This window comes from Schistocerca serialis, chromosome 3, assembly GCF_023864345.2.
Source record: "Schistocerca serialis cubense isolate TAMUIC-IGC-003099 chromosome 3, iqSchSeri2.2, whole genome shotgun sequence".
Taxonomy (NCBI): Eukaryota; Metazoa; Arthropoda; class Insecta; order Orthoptera; family Acrididae; genus Schistocerca; species Schistocerca serialis.
In genome coordinates, this window is record NC_064640.1 from 615,469,447 (window position 1) to 615,481,803 (window position 12,357).

Sequence of the window (12,357 nt, forward strand, 5' to 3'; positions counted from 1 at the left end):
CTTTTGTATCAATGTGAAAGTCAAGTAATGAAGACTATGAGTTGTATGGAGGAAGCTAAATAGCATTTACTTACCAAATACTGTGTAAGTTTGTATATTGTGAGGTTTCAGAAACAATGACACCTTTCATTAGGAGCAATGTAAAAGGTGTAATAAAGTGCTATAACCAATAGACAAAAGGATAAGTCACTTAGAACCCCTGGCCAAGAGATATAAAGTGTAAAGGGTAGGGGTTGAAAGTAGTAACGGAGAATGGTTATCAACAAAGGGCCTTCCATTTTGAGTCTTTCAGCTGCTTTCAAATAAGTGTTTGTGTTTGCTGTTTGTATTTCACTGGCTAGAATATAATTGCTGCATACTAGTGTAAGTGTTGTTTGTTTGTATGCAGTCTGGTAAAGTTTTTAAGTCCAGACACTGCACTGATAGACAAGTTGATAAAGAGTGGTGAAACTGTTGAAGTTTTCCTGTTATGTTGAACTAGCAACAAAAATGCCATTCCAGTAGTTTACTAATGCCAGAATGACTTGCATAAGTGGCTCAATGAAGCACGGAAATATAATTGTGGCACTGGCCACAGTAAATGGAAACTACCTGTACGGCCAAAAGCAAAAGGTTGTATTGATAATCATCAATCATTGTTAATGTGACTAATTTCAATTGCAGATACACTTCAGAGAGAGAGAGAGCCAGCTTTGATAAGCGTTCTTTGATCCATGGAACAGGGGAGATGTCAACAACAGATTGCATACACATCATAGCCTTGAGATCACCATACAGACAGAGCTTAGTCATTTAGATCTTCTTTTACTGGCATAGGCATTGTCCTTGAACTTAAAGACATTTTTTCAGTTACCCATTGATAACAGTCTAGTTAATTTTTAACGAGCCCTTTAATATGAGGGCATGCTGAAAAGTGAGAAAACTCTTGAAGCTTTTTAAATAAAACAAACACTGTTCACATTCTACATCTTTATTCTTCACATCTACATATTTATTTCACAACAGTCACCCAAGTGACAAACACATTTCTCCCAACAAGAGACCAATATGTTGATACAATCACTGATGAGTGTTTGACTTTCTTGATGGAGCCACAACCTTACCTCTGCTTGCAGTGCTTCCTTAAATTTTGGAAACAGACAAAAATAGGATGGGGCCAAGTCGGGACTGTATGTTGGATGAATGATGACAGTGAACTCAAGGCACTGGATTGTTATAAATATCCCTGCACTTGTATGTGGTCTAGCATTGTCACACTGAAGAAGGTGCTCCGTGTATGTACAAACAACTCAATTATATATTTCTAATGCGCTGAGATGGTTACCTTACACACTACCATGCTAGTGGCAGAGGGCTGGAAATAAGTGGACATTGTTAATAACATTTGTTTTCACATAAGAATTCGGAGGTAGTACTTTTTGGTATGCCTTCATACAGAGAGATTAAGCTGAGCTTAACATAACTTTGGAACTGCCATCAACTTCATTGTAGTAAGTCCTTGGAAATTATTGGCACAGCCAAGTTCAAATGAAAGACAACTGTGAACACATGGCAAATACCAGAAGCTGGCATCAACCTGAAGGCTGGTTTGAACGTCATAGTGTTTTAATTAGCATGGACCAACCTACTGGAGGTTGTATGCTGTTGCCTTTTCCAATCTTTGAATTGACTTGTCCAGCCAGTTATAGGACGACCTAAATTTTTACATGGACTCTGAACCATGATGCATTTTGGCATTTTTCACATTAACAAACACTGCCAGATGTGAAACAAATGATAAATGACAAATAACAATTCTAGAATTGACAGGGGATCAAATCTGAGACCTTTGGATCTGAAATATGGCACTTCACCACTGAAGCCCAGTGACACATTTGGCAAGTGCCATAGCAGCATGAGAGGGAATGGTGTCTGACAGTTTGAGGTTGCATTTCTTCATTGTGAATTAAAACACGGAGAAAAAATAAGCTTGTTACTCATTTAGTACATCAGCAATATAAAGAGCAGCAAACTTCACTGTGTTACAATGTTTTTGTTATGATTTTGCCATAAAACCAGAATGCATTTGTTTCTTTGTACCACTAGCAAGTGTGAGGAAGTAAGAAGACCTAGAGAGTGATAAATTTCTAAATTGATCAAGATCGTAGGTGAATTATTATGATACTTCATTAAACGTATATATATACCAAACGAAAGCGCTGGCACGTCGATAGACACAAAAACAAACACAAATATACACACAAAATTCTAGCTTTCGCAACCAACGGTTGCTTCATCAGGAAAGAGGGAAGGAGAGGGAAAGACGAAAGGATGTGGGTTTTAAAGGAGAGGGTAAGGAGTCATTCCAATCCCGGGAGCGGAAAGACTTACCTTAGGGGGAAAAAAGGATGGGAACGCCCGGAATGCTTACCCAATCTGTTACCCCCGGAAACCATCCTTGTAACCATTGATGCCACTTCCTTATACACAAATATCTCACACGTCCAGGGCCTCGCTGCGATGGAGCACTTCCTTTCACGCCGATCACCTGCCACCCTACCTAAAACCTCTTTCCTCATTGCCTTAGCCAGCTTCATCCTGACCCACAACTTCTTCACTTTTGAAGGCCAGACATACCAACAATTAAAGGGAACAGCCATGGGTACCAGGATGGCCCCCTCGTACGCCAACCTATTCATGGGTCGCTTAGAGGAAGCCTTCTTGGTTACCCACGCCTGCCAACCCAAAGTTTGGTACAGATTTATTGATGACATCTTCATGATCTGGACTCACAGTGAAGAAGAACTCCAGAATTTCCTCTCCAACCTCAACTCCTTTGGTTCCATCAGATTCACCTGGTCCTACTCCAAACCCCATGCCACTTTCCTTGACGTTGACCTCCATCTGTCCAATGGCCAGCTTCACACGTCCGTCCACATCAAACCCACCAACAAGCAACAGTACCTCCATTATGACAGCTGCCACCCATTCCACATCAAACAGTCCCTTCCCTACAGCCTAGGTCTTCGTGGCAAATGAATCTGCTCCAGTTCGGAATCCCTGAACGATTACACCAACAACCTGACAACAGCTTTCGCATCCCGCAACTACCCTCCCGACCTGGTACAGAAGCAAATAACCAGAGCCACTTCCTCATCCTCTCAAACCCAGAAACTCCCACAGAAGAACCACAAAAGTGCCCCACTTGTGACAGGATACTTTCCGGGACTGGATCAGACTCTGAATGTGGCTCTCCAGCAGGGATACGACTTCCTCAAATCCTGCCCTGAAATGAGATCCATCCTTCATGAAATCCTCCCCACTCCACCAAGAGTGTCTTTCCGCCATCCACCTAACCTTCATAACCTCTTAGTTCATCCCTATGAAATCCCCAAACCTTCTTCCCTACCCTCTGGCTCCTACCCTTGTAACCGCCCCCGGTGTAAAACCTGTCCCACACACCCTCCCACCACCACCTACTCCAGTTCTGTAACCCGGAAGGTGTACACGATCAAAGGCAGAGCCACGTGTGAAAGCACCCACGTGATTTACCAACTGACCTGCCTACACTGTGACGCATTCTATGTGGGAATGACCAGCAACAAACTGTCCATTCGCATGAATGGACACAAGCAGACAGTGTTTGTTGGTAATGAGGATCACCCTGTGGCTAAACATGCCTTGGTGCATGGCCAGCACATCTTGGCACAGTGTTACACCGTCCGGGTTATCTGGATACTTCTCACTAACACCAACCCTTCTGAACTCCAGAGATGGGAACTTGCTCTTCAATATATCCTCTCTTCCCGTTATCCACCAGGATTCAATCTCCGCTAATTTCAAGTTGCCGCCACTCATACCTCACCTGTCATTCAACAACATCTTTGCCTCTGCACTTCCGCCTCGACTGACATCTCTGCCCACACTCTTTGCCTTTCAATATGTCTGCTTGTGTCTGTATATGTGTGTGTGTGTGTGTGTGTGTGTGTGTGTGTGTGTGTGTGTGTGTGTGCGTGCGTGCGAGTGTGTATACCCGTCCTTTTTCCCCCTAAGGTAAGTCTTTCCACTCCCGGGATTGGAATGACTCCTTACCCTCTCCTTTAAAACCCACATCCTTTCGTCTTTCCCTCTCTTTCCCTCTTTTCTGACGAAGCAACCGTTGGTTGCGAAAGCTATAATTTTGTGTGTATATTTGTGTTTGTTTGTGTGTCTATCGACGTGCCAGCGCTTTTGTTTGGTAATTCACATCATCTTTGTTTATAGATATATTTTTCCCATGTGGAAAATATATATATATATATATATATATATATATATATATATATATATATATATAGAGAGAGAGAGAGAGAGAGAGAGAGAGAGAGAGAGAGAGAGAGAGAGAGGGGGGGGGGGGGGGAGAGTTGTACTGGTGTGAATGTGTGTGTGTTTTCTAGTTTTCTACTTCAGAAGGATTTTGTCCAAACGCTTAAACAATTTAGCAGAATTTCTCATTGTACCTGTCTGCAACTCAGTACCTCCTCATGTGGTGACTAGCAGTCAAGCCTTTCCACATTATGTTATTCCATCCTGGTCTTTCCAATGCTTGCCTTTATTTACTATTTTAGTTGCTTTCCAATTCCACAATCAGGTATATTGGCAGTTATGCAAGATGTATTCATAAAGTAAGCTTCCCTGGGATTGTGAACGAAACTCAAAACACAGCTGAACTGAAAGATTTAATGAAACAGATACAAGAAGTGTTGAGCAATTTTTCAGCATATTCACCACCAGAATTCAGACATTTGTCATACTGTGTTGTGACATAATGGGATACCAAACACTTGAATGAAAATTTTAATGCCTGGGAATCTATGCAAGGTCCACCTGTGAGCTGTTTATTCAACTAATATTTTGCACTAAGGTGGGCAAATGCAGAGTGGCAACCCATGGTCTAGAGTAGTACTACAACTATAGTAAAAGTCTGCTAGATGGATGTACTTGCATTTTGTAAGGTTGAGTTATCTAAAGGATACTCCGAGATAAAAGTATTTTCATTGTATTATCAGCAACAAGATGCGTAAATGCTTTGCGAGATGTCGCAGCCACTTTTTAATGCACTCAAAACCAGATATTAGTCTTGACCACTCTGTTTATTAATTTTATATTGCCTTACACATTTCGCCCTTATTCCATTCTCAGAGGCTGTGCTAGAGAAATACATGGATGAGTATCAGTAAAAATATGTTCGTGCAATTACATAATATTGTACTTCACACAATCGAAAGATGTAATCACTCAGTGAAAAACATTGATAATACACAAGAAATGCACATTGTAAAAAAGAGAGTTAGAACCCACCAAATATCTAAAACATTTTTTAGATAAAACGAAACTGAACTTGTCAAACATGGATACAAAGTTTCTGGTCTACAATAGTTGGTGACTTATGGGTGCAAACTGACTCACTGTACACATCGAAGTATTAGGTTAATAAGCCATCAGATGGCAACACTACAGGGTGTGGTCAGTAAGTAGTATAACTGAATTAATTTAAATTCTTTTACTGAACTAACTGGTACAAATCTTTAGTTGGGGACGTCACTTTAGAAGTGCTGGGACATGCGGATAGTTTAGAGAGGAAAGCAGAAGGAAATGGTACAGTAATGAAGCCAAAAGCTGCAGCTGTACGAGAAACTTATCTTTCCAACCTAGTCTTTGATCGTAAGGGGAGTTTATACCCGTGGCATTTATACATGGGTAAGGAATGGTAGAATGGTCAGAAAAATATAAGCTTTTCCTATGAAGGGCTTCATTAAAGGCGGATAGTTTTAAGTGGGGTTGAGACCTACCATTAAGTTATGAAAATTTTCACAAATTTACAAAAGGGTTCCTTGAAAAGTAGTCATCAGAAGTATAAAGATGTAAAGAGGACATTTACAAAGGCACTGTTAAATCTATGAAAGAATATTGTGAACATTTGACTAAAGGGTTGAAGTATTCAGAGCAATCATTGGATGACACTGATTTGATAGACAATTTGACTTACCTGTGCGCAAGAGGTGTTATAAACTATCCAATAATAGAGGAACACCACAGAACACAGTGTCCATTAAAGTCCCCTAAAAGCAGCAATGGACATCAAGATGATGTGTTAGGACATCACTGGCAGTGGGCTCATGGGGCAGTAGGTACACAGATCACATTGTGACAGCAATATGGGCCACTATCTGAACAGCAACCACTTGTAGCATTGTGGTTACAGGCACAGGTGAGAAGTGGAATGCGTCAGTGATGAACATTGCTACACCACCTTTCACCCTGACACAACTAAAGTCACCTTTTCCATGGTGCTGATAGCCACCAAGTACAAGCATGTCAGTCTGTTTAAAATTCAATCATATTCCACTGGAGTAGAGAAGAAGAAAACGAGAATATAGTAGATAATGAAGGGAGTAGGGGAGATAGTAGTAACAACAACATTGATAACGATGAAGAAAGTAGTGATGAAAGTTCTGAAGGAGAGCCTGAATTATATGTTTGGGATGAGTCTATGATGCAACAGGTTGTGGCTGAAGGGTGGATAGGTAATGAAGTTGCAGATGAGAGCTTGGGTGTCGCAGAACTATTCAGTCCCTAAAAAAATAATTCTGAAGGTGAGAAGAGGAAGTTTGTGTTTTCATGGTTTGTACAAGGAAGGATGAGATAAACAGGGATAGAAGTAGAATGTTGTAAAGTAGAAATAAAAGAACTGAATGCTATGAGAAAAGGGCTGAAGATTCACTTGTACAAGGTTGGGAAGGTGAATGGTGACCCAAGAAGATATAGAAAAGCATTTACTGCAGAAGAAGGATGGTGAAGAAAATGAGACTGTAGGGCAACCATTAGTATGGGTGGACATGTGCAGGATAAAATTAAAAGCTTTAATAGATAATGTGTGTGAGATCAGTGCAATTCACAAACGTTCAATTGAACTGTTGAAGGATATTGAGGGTATGGTCGTCGTTTCTCGATATAAATGACATAGATTAATCAATTCATTAAATGTTTTGCCATATGGAGGAACACATAATAAATTACCGGCACATATGACATAATGGGATATCAAATACCTGAATGAGAATTGTAGTGGCTGGGAGTTAGAGTAGTACTGAAACTGTGGTAAACTGTGCTAGATTGTCAAAATATCCACGGGTATGCTGCCGGTCTATAGTGTCCAACGGGCACAATATTTCGGCGATCATACAAGTCGCCATCATCAGGTGAACTGACGGACTGAGCTCCTGTGAACGTGCCGGCACGGAGATCCGTACGCTATGGCTGCTCAGAGGGAACTGGGTTCGGTCGCGACGGCGGCCGATTTAAATACCCTCCGCCCGCGGCGCGCTCCCTCCGCCGTCCGCGCCCCGCGCCACGGTCGCGCGGTGGAACAGATTGCGACGGCGTCTGAGATGACGTTGGTGTGATGGCTCTGTCCGCCGTGGTCGTCACAACTATACGTTTGCTCGATTTACTCTTGATTAACCCGACCGCTGGTTCCCAAGCCTTGCTAAGATTATAGCCACAGTCACGGTTTATGAGGTCGTCATTGGTGCGAATTTCGATGGCCTCTCTAACAACGCTGTCCTAGTATCTTGACGTCTGTACCAGAATCCTCGTGCGGTCATACTCCATGGCGTGATTTTCCGACAAACAATGTTCAGCGACCGCCGACTTGCTCGGATACATCAGTCGAGTGTGCCTCTGGTGTTCACGGCATCGATCCTCGACGGTACGCATCGTCTGACCAATATACGACTTGCCACATTCACACAGAATCTGGTACACGCCGGCCTTCCTCAAACCGAGGTCATCTTTGGCGCTCCCCACCAGTGCACGAGTTTTATTTGGAGGACAAAACACAGTTCCGACCCGGTGTTTCTTCAGAATGCGGGCGATTTTCCCCGAGAGTGCGCCTGTTTATGGAATAAATGCAGTGCCTACCTCCTCCCTCGTGACTTCATCCATCTCAACAGGTTGTGCTGCAGTGGTTGGGCGGAGAGCACGTTGAATCTGCCACTCTGAGTACCCATTTTTTCGAAATACAGTTCTCAGATGTTCCAATTCCTGGGGTAGACTCTCTGCGTCAGAGATAGTGCACGCCCTATGTACTAGAGTTTTAAGTATCCCATTCCTCTGTGAAGGGTGGTGGCAGCTATCTGCGTGCAAATACAGATCAGTGTGCGTAGTCTTCCGATACACTCCATGACCTAGGGTGCCGTCAGCCCTTCTCTTGACCAAGACGTCAAGGAAAGGTAATTTACCCTCCGTTTCAGTCTCCATAGTGAATTTGATGTTGGGGTGTATGGAGTTTAGATGTGTAAGGAATCAAGGAGTTTATCCATACCATGTGGCCAGATGACGAACGTGTCGTCCACGTAACGGAAAAAGCAAGTAGGTTGCCATACGGATGACCACAGGGCTTCCTCCTCGAAGTTCTCCATGTACAAATTCGCTACCACCGGTGAGAGTGGGCTACCCGTGGCGACTCCCTCCGTTTGTTCGTAGTATTCTCCATTAAAAAGAAAATACGTGGAAGTCAAGACATGCCTAAAAAGTTCAGTGGTCTTCTCGTCAAACTTCTGACTAATCAATTCTAGTGACTCTCGCAGGGGCACCCTCGTAAACAAGGAAACGACGTCAAAACTCACCATGATATCTGACTCATCCAACCTGAAGCTATCAAGGCGTTTAACAAAATCCACGGAATTACGGATGTGATGAGGGCATTTACCCACATAAGGACTTAATATTCCCGTCAGGTATTTGACCAACAAATATGTAGGTGCTCTGATGTTGCTGACAATGGGGCGTAATGGTACCCCCTCCTTGTGAACCTTCGGGAGTCCATATAGTCTAGGCGGTACCGGACCTTGGGGTAACAATTTCTTAGCGTCACCCTCCGGTAAATCTGCGGCCTTGAGAAGCGCCCTCGTCTTGTTCTCCACCTTCTTTGTAGAAACACCGGGTCGGAACTGTGTTTTGTCCTCCAAATAAAACTCGTGCACTGGTGGGGAGCGCCAAAGATGACCTCGGTTTGAGGAAGGCCGGCGTGTACCAGATTCCGTGTCAATGTGGCAAGTCGTATATTGGTCAGACGATGCGTACCGTCGAGGATCGATGCCGTGAACACCAGAGGCACACTCGACTGATGTATCCGAGCAAGTCGGCGGTCGCTGAACATTGTTTGTCGGAAAATCACGCCATGGAGTATGACCGCACGAGGATTCTGGTACAGACGTCGAGATACTGGGACAGCGTTGTTAGAGAGGCCATCAAAATTCGCACCAATGACGACCTCATAAACCGTGACTGTGGCTATAATCTTAGCAAGGCTTGGGAACCAGCGATCGGGTTAATCAAGAGTAAATCGAGCAAACGTATAGTTGTGATGACCACGGCGGACAGAGCCATCACACCAACGTCATCTCAGACGCCGTCGCAATCTGTTCCACCGCGCGACCGTGGCGCGGGGCGCGGACGGCGGAGGGAGCGCGCCGCGGGCGGAGGGTATTTAAATCGGCCGCCGTCGCGACCGAACCCAGTTCCCTCTGAGCAGCCATAGCGTACGGATCTCCGTGCCGACACGTTCACAGGAGCTCAGTCCGTCAGTTCACCTGATGATGGCGACTTGTATGATCGCCGAAATATTGTGCCCGTTGGACACTATAGACCAGCAGCATACCCGTGGATATTTTGATTATCAAATACGCCAGGAGAAACTTAAGAATCACATGTGCTAGATTCATCTACTTGTATTTTATAAAGGTGAGGTATCTCAATGATATTCAGAGGTGAAAGTATTTTCGTTCCATTATTTTGTAAGAAATAATCATTGCTTTGTGGACAATATGTTGAAACAAATGTGTATTCTTCATCTTTTCACTGGTGGCAATTGGTACCATGCATATCTCGACTCACATATTTTGGATGTGTTGGTGCATATGCATTGTTGAGTGGTGTGTGTAATGAATAAATGGCACGAAGAATTTTTCTACTGTCATAGTGGTTTTGATGGATAAATAACAGATGAACCTGAAATGAAGTTAGTGGTCAGGAATTAATAAATTGCCACTGGAGACAAAGAACCTGATTACAACAGCACAATCCAAGCATCTTAACCACTTGTAAAACAAAGTTGCTTCCAACACCAAAAATGTAACAGCATGCACTGTACATTTATTATTGAAATAGATATAAACCAGTTGCATTACTTTTGGTAAACATGACTCAGTACTGTGTAATATATTCATTGCAACCCCCATTCAACAGTGCTTAAGAACTGAGTAATAACTATTTGACATTGCATTTAGGCAATATTCTTTTATTGTCACAAACTATTACATTGGTTCATAAGTTTGTAGTGTTTTTTATTTGTGTGTTAGTATTCCAGTTGCTACGGGGTGATTTATTGATTACATTTCTTTATTTGTGGTTCACTGTTCCTACTTGAGATTACATATTGTCAGTTGGAGAGTGTGAGTGGAGCTGTGACTGCTAGAAAATGAAGAGCTAAGTGGAGAATTATGAACATTTCTGACATATTCTTCTGTTTTCTGTTGGAGGAGTGACAGCAGCGAAGGTAGACAGAAACACTTGCGCCATGTATGGGGATAATGCCACTGGACAGAGCACGGCAAGAAATGGTTTTTTCATTTTAAGGAGGATAATTTTGACATTAATGACTCTCCATGTTCAGGAAGACCTTCAGGGTTTCATAACGATGATTTAAATACATTAATCCACAATGATACATGTCAGTGCACTCAAGAACTGGCAAATGTGAACTGTGATCATTCCACCATCATGTGACATTTGCATGCAATGGGAAAGGTTAAAAACTGGGTGCACGGTTACCGCATGCTCTAAGGCAAAATGACAAACATCAGTGAGAGGTCATATGTGTATCTCTGCTTGCTCGTCATCAATCGGCTCGTGAACAACACTGACCGTCCCTATCCTGTATCACTACTGGCGACGTGAAATTCTGTCTGTATACGAACACAAGAAAAAGAATGTAATGGTTGACTCTAAAAACAAGCAGCAACTCCCCGTACAAACCCCTGTGTGTATCCACAACAAAACATGTTATGCATCTGGTTGAACAGCAATGGTGTGGTATACTACAAACTGCTTCCCCGAAGTGTAACCATCACTGCTGACATTTATTAACATCTGAGACATCTTACAGATGCAATAAAAGAACAACAACCAGGAAGACTGCATAAAGTGATGCTACTTCACGATAATGCCCGCCTGCATTCTGTCGGACTGAAAAAAAAAATGCTTTACAGGAGTTGGGTTGGAAACTCTTTCCACACCCATCTTATTCATCTAACCTTGCACCGTCAGATTTTCACCATTTCCATTCTTTGTCAAAGAGCCTTCAAAGAACTTCGTTTCAAGCCAAAAGTGCGCTCTGACCATGGCTCGGTGAGTTCTTTGCCTCAAAACTATGTGATTTCTACATTTGCAGAATCTAAAAGTTACCTCATCATCGGCAGACTGTTGTAAATGGAGAACAAGAATATATTATTGAGGACTAAATTCTCTGTTATCGGTATCTGTTATGTTTATTAAACTTATAGAAAGCTGCCACAAACTTATGCACTGACCTAATAAAATAGGCCATTTTCAGCTTACCTGCTGATTCACATATATTAAGAGATGCTATTTACGTACATTAATTATGCAGTCAGAAAGCACAGGAAGAGTGTGTGTGTGTATGTGTGTGTGTGTGTGTGTGTGTGTGAGAGAGAGAGAGAGAGAGAGAGAGAGAGAGAGAGAGAGAGAGAGAGAGAGAAATGTGTGGCAAGCCTAGACAGGAACTGTTCAATCACTAAATAATTACAGTGGAGCTATTACTGCTGCAAACAGAGTTGGAAGGTATCAGTGAGATAAAACTGAAGCAATTAGTACTTTGTCGAAGTGACAAATGTGATGTAACCGGCTCCAACAGTGACATTGAGCTATCACAGCTGTCCAGTATCAGCCTCTACCTCCAGTCCTCACCACAAGTGATGTCACAATTTTCAAGCAGCCACTGCAAGTGGCACTCTCAGAAGAAGACACCAACCCGCAGCACAGGTTGGGTAACTCGGTGGGATCCCATGACCACCGACTGTTTATAACTGTCCTCCCACAGGTCTCAGTGAGCATTCTCTCCTGTGATTGCTCATATGGAACATTCAACTAGCCAGCCATTATTTGTGACAACTTAAGCTTTGATTCCGGACACTGTATGGACTCTGTTTAAGGCTGGCTGCATTGTATTTGTGTTATGCAGAACTTGCAAGTGCTTGTATTAACTTTGTGCCTCTACAGTTTGTCTGTGTATTTAGCCCAATAAATTGTACTCAT

At 42.8% G+C, this 12,357-nt stretch overlaps 1 protein-coding gene across 7 annotated transcripts in view; it reads right to left on the reverse strand.

Annotated features, from left to right (window-relative positions):
• The window catches only part of LOC126470497 (exopolyphosphatase PRUNE1-like), a 1,085,806-nt gene that overhangs the window by 1,023,047 nt on the left and 50,402 nt on the right, over positions 1-12,357 (reverse strand). The gene's annotated exons all lie outside the window — the stretch shown is intronic.